Genomic DNA, 5,189 nt, shown 5'->3' with positions numbered 1-5,189 from the left:
AACATACACGGCAGGGGTGCCTGGGTGGCTTAGTCCATTGGACATCCGACTTTGGCTCAGGTCACTATCTGATGGTTCGTGGGTTCGAGCCCCGTGTCGAGCTCTGTGCTGACAGCTCAGAGCCTGGAGCCTGCTTCGTATCCTGTGTCTCCCTCCCTCTCTGGCCCTCCCCCACGTGCACTCTGTCTCTCTAAAATGAGTAAACGTTACAAGAATTAAAAAACATACACACCAAATCACATCCATACCTCCTTGGTTCCAAAGACAAGTTTCACCAGAGAGGGAGGGAGGCAAACCACAAGACTCTTAAATATAGAGAACGAACTGAGGAGGGTTCAGGGGGTGGGGGAGAGGGGAAAACTGGTGATGGCCATCGAGGAGGGCACTTGTTGGGATGAGCGCTGGGTGTTGTATGGAAGCCAATTTGACAATAAATTGTATTCACACAAAAAAAGAAAAAACGAAAGGTTTCACAACGTAACGTTAAGCGGAAAAACAAATCATGAAATACAAAACCAAGCGTATAGAATGAAGCCTCTTTTGTCAAAGAAACACGGAGGCACCAAATCCTAGAAGGATATGTCGTCAAGTGATTAGCAGAGATGACCTGTTGAGATTATCAGGTATTTTTATTGTGATTTGCTACTGTGAGTAGGCCCTGAATTTATTATTAGAACAAAACAATAAACAACTTTTAGTCCCAAGAGAAAAAAGTCCTGCTGCGTGTGTGTGTGTGTGTGTGTGTGTGTGTGTAAGCGAGGGAGGTGTAGTATTTATAACGGCCAAAGAAGAAAAGGAGACAGTGGTCACCACGGTGTAGTTGGTCATGTGAACAAAACAAGGAAAACAGCCAGTCAATGAGCCCGGAACGCTTGGCCATCCTTCCTAAGCCAGCATAAAATATCCAATATCCACCCACAGAGGGCATTCCCTGAAGAGTCCGGGCACGGCCAGCCCGGAGCCAGTGAGGCCTGTCTCCTCGCCTCACAACCCCTGCAACACTGACCACGGAGAGCCTGGAGGAAGCCCTCACTGCGGCCGCGGCAGCCATTTTGAATTCAGGGATTTCCGGCATTTTTGTTCTCAGAGCCACAGAGCTGGAGAAGCTCTCCTCCCCAAGACGGCGGGTGCTTGGTTGATGGTTTTCGGTCCGATACATATTTACAACGCCCCAATTCTAAGTCTGACGCGCCATCTCACGCGCTATTCCCTTGCATCCTCAGAGTAACTGGGGGGTTGGGGGTGGGGAAGGGGCCATGTAGGATTACCCCCGTTTCACCTGTGAGGAAACGGAGGCCAGGTAGCAAGCAGCAGGGCTGGGACCTGACGCCAGGTTTCGCGGCTACGACGCTGGCCGACTTCCCACCACACCACAGCTGCCTCTCCGCTTCAAAGCCTGGAAAAGTTGATGAGCTCTGCAACCTTCTGTGGGGCTCTGCAGAAACGAACTGGCAAAAGCCCGCTTGTCTGAAATAGCTGTGGTCCTCAGCTTCCTGGAACAAAAACACTCTCTTTCCCGAGTGGGGACCGGCCCGTTAACCCGTCCTTTATTTTCACGCAAGGCAACTCCCCACCAGCCATAAATCATTTTCCAGGCCTTCCCGCCAGGCAGCTCTGCTCTGGAAGTGCGATGTCTCACGCAGGGTGAGCGCGTCGTCTTCTGGACCCCATCGGTCAGGCAAGGCAAAACCAGAAGTATCACGTGAAGCCGCAAACCTAAAATCCGTTACAACCGAGGCCCAAACACACGACACAGAGAGGAGAGGGGCGAACACACAGCCTCCAAGTGCAAGGCTAAAAGGTTCCCAGGCCTCGCGAATGAATCAAATGCGCTAGGACCCGGGGTGGCCGTCCATGAAGCTCCTTACTAGGGAGCTGCTTCGCCACGGTGACTTTTTTTCTTTAAAAGTTTCGATGTGATCAAGTTCTGGGTGGGGCACAGAGCAGAGTTCCAGAAGGCACGTGCCGGATGTCTGGCTGGGCCGCGGACCGGTCCTCATCTGGATGAAAAAGATGCCTTCCCTCTGAGCAACAGTGCAGGAGACCGGGGAGGTTCCGTCCGATGAAACACGACATCTCTTGGTCCCCGGGATGAAGATAAAAAACAGCAGAAAGGGGCAGAAGAGGATGGTGATTTGCCGTTTATTCAGGCCCTGCACACAGTGTTAGGCACGTTACGAATATTATTTGTCAGAATTGAGGTCTTCTGGTGTGCCCGGCGATGGTCTGACCCTTTCCAGGTATGAACTCTTCGGTTCCCCTAATCAACATTAGGAGATAGGTATGACGATCACCTCCATTTTACAGATGGAAAAAAACCAAGGTCCTGCAGAGACGTGCAGCATCCTCCCCAGGCCACGCAGAAGGTAACTTGCAAGCCAGGAGTGGACGCGGGTCGTCTGCCCCAGACCACGCCCCCTGCCCCCCCCCCCCCCCTGCACTGTTTCTCTGGAAGACTCTGCGTGTGATACGACATTAAGCTATAGAAGTTGGGGAGGTCACGTCAGAGCCACGTGGCCTCTGAGACCTGAGAGGCGCTTTGGTGACTTCTCCCTCCCTATTATCCAGGGGGACTAACCCAGCCCACCCCGGCTAGACAGAGTCAGAATCTGTACTTTAACAAGGTCCCCGGGAGATCTGGGTGCACATTTGAGAAGTGATCTCTACTTTCCACCTTCTGCGATAAGACCCTCAGTGGCCCTTCACAATGGTCGAAAGCCAGGGAGTCTGCGTCCCAGAAAAATATAAATATGCAGAGGCTACAGATTTCTGCTCAGGTTTCCAGAAACTTCCCCCAGTGCTTGGAAGCCCAGCCAAGAACCCCTACTTCCATGGATTCCACGTTACGAAATCTGGTTCCGGAGCAGCGGTTTTCAAAAACGAAAACTAAAAATTGTAAGCAGTGCCAACTTTTTCCTATTCACAAGTGAAAGCTCATTCAGAAGCCCCAGGTATAAAATGGGTTTAGAGGGAGCCACAGCTGCTGAACAGGCAAGTGGCCCCCTTCCCACGGATCCTGCCTCCCCTCCATTCAACCCCGAGGACTTTGGGGGTCCTCAAGCCCAGTGGAACCCCCACCCCGACCCTACCCCATCCCCACCCTGCTGGCCGCACACAGGTCACCTGCAAATAGGTTTCTTCTTCATCTGCTTTGGTCTTCAACGTCCCCAGGACATTCTGAGGATCGGCTGGAATTTGGAACAAGAATTGAGGGCATCCCAGCTGCCAGGCCGCGGAAACTGTGTCCCTGCGTCCCATTTTCCCCGGGGCAGGGCTGCTTTGGGTCGTTCGTCCGCGGGTCATCATTGGCAATGCCCACTTCCACTCCTGGTGGCGTCCTGGTTTGCACGGGCATATCCTTGTCATCACTTCCATGCAGTTGATTCTTAAGCATCCTGGAAGACGCAGCTAAGAAACCCTGTCCTGTGATGAGATACCACCCCACCCCGGTCAGAACGGCCGATCTTAACAACAGATGTTGGCGAGGATGCGGAGAGAGAGGATCTCTTTTGCATTGTTGGTGGGAATGCAAGCTGGTGCGGCCACTCTGGAAAACAGGATGGAGGTTCCTCAAAAAATTAGAAATAGAACTACCCTGCGACCCAGCAATGGCACTACTAGGCATTTATCCATGGGACACAGATGTGCTGTTTCGAAGGGACACATGCACCCCCGTGTTTATAGCAGCACTATCGACAATAGCCAAAGCATGGAAAGAGCCCAAATGTCCATCGATGGATGAACGGATAAAGAAGATGTGGTATATATATATATATACCATGGAATATTACTTACGATCAAAAAGAATGAAATCTTGCCATTGACAACAACGTGGATGGAACTAGAGGGTATTATGCTAAGTGACATGAGTCAGAGAAAGACAAATATCGCATGGCTTCACTCATATGAGGACTTTAAGAGACAAAACAGATGAACATAAGGGAAGGGAAGCAAAAATAAGATAAAAACAGAGAGGGAGACAAACCATAAGACACTCTTAAATACGGAGAACAAACTGAGGGTTGCTGGTGAGGTGTTGGGTGGGGGTGGGGGTGGGTGGGCTCAATGGGAGAGGGCATGAAGGAGGACACTTGTTGGGATGAGCACTGGGTGTTCTATGTAAGTGATGAATCACCAAATTCTATCCCTGAAATCATTATTGCACTCTACCTTAACTCACGTGGATATACATTTTTGAAAAATTAATTAAAACAAACAAACAAACAAAGAGGGGCACCTGGGTGGCTCAGTCGGTGGGGTGTCTGACTTCGGCTCAGGTCATGACCTCACTGTTGGTGAGTTCAAGCCCCGAGTCGGGCTCTGTGCTGACAGCTCAGAGCCTGGAACCTGCTTCAGATTCTGTGTGTCCCTCTCTCTCTGCCCCTCCGTCACTTGAGCTCTCTCTCTCTCTCAAAAAAAATAAATAAATGTTAAAAATAAATAGGTAGATGGATAGATAGATAGATAGATAGATAGATAAAATCCTGTCCTGTGAGACTATAAACTGGAAGACTTTTGCCTGCAGGTAACTAAAGGCTTACTACGACACAGAGCTAGAAGTCCAGAGATAAGGAGTTCCGGCTTAATTCTGCTAGCAGTTTAACGAGCAAAATACACACAGTCACCTACCCACGATGAGGACCAGAGGCAGAAGATTGGGGAGAGGACTCCACAGAAAGCTTTTTCTTTTCTGTAGCAGTGAGGAAAAGGTCTCCTAGAGGCGCTGTGCCCTAGACCCACCCCACCTGACTTTCCCTCACATCTGATTGGCCAGAACATATCACGTGCCCAAGGCCGAGCCAGTGACTGGTGGAGAACAGGCGCTTCTTCCTTGGCTCCAACCAATCAGGAGTCATCCTCCGGAGCTGGGGGCAAGTTCAACCTTCCGGGGAGAGCTGGCCACCATTTTGAAAACAATGGCCCCTTTAGGCGTCTTCCCTAACCCCCAGGCTGGGGAGTCCTCCTCTGGATTTCCAGAGTCGGCTATGGCCCCTCTATTATGGCATACTTCACTTTGCAACTTGTCTCTCCTCCCGCCGCCTCATATTAGCCCCGCAAGAAGAGAAAGCACAGCCTAGCCACCTTCCTCACCTCCCAGCTCCTCCGAGAGGGCTGGGCACCTTGTAAGAGCTCCCAGGGTATTTAAATGACATTGCCTCCGTGCAGTGTTCCCATAAAGCATTATACTC

The 5,189-nt window shown here is 50.9% G+C and overlaps 1 long non-coding RNA gene across 1 annotated transcript; it reads right to left on the bottom strand.

The window, feature by feature from the left end:
* Positions 1-610: 610 nt before the first annotated feature.
* LOC123386192 lies at positions 611-4,792 on the bottom strand. Its single transcript, XR_006599954.1, has 3 exons — positions 4,630-4,792; positions 3,124-3,547; positions 611-2,260 (listed from the first exon to the last, which is right to left on the bottom strand). It is a non-coding gene; the product is annotated as an uncharacterized LOC123386192 (long non-coding RNA).
* Positions 4,793-5,189: the final 397 nt, after the last annotated feature.

The sequence above is a fragment of the Felis catus genome, chromosome B3, assembly GCF_018350175.1.
Source record: "Felis catus isolate Fca126 chromosome B3, F.catus_Fca126_mat1.0, whole genome shotgun sequence".
NCBI classification, from domain to species: domain Eukaryota; kingdom Metazoa; phylum Chordata; class Mammalia; order Carnivora; family Felidae; genus Felis; species Felis catus.
The sequence above is the reverse complement of the archived record's forward strand: the minus strand, read 5'-3'. Positions and strand labels throughout refer to the sequence as shown.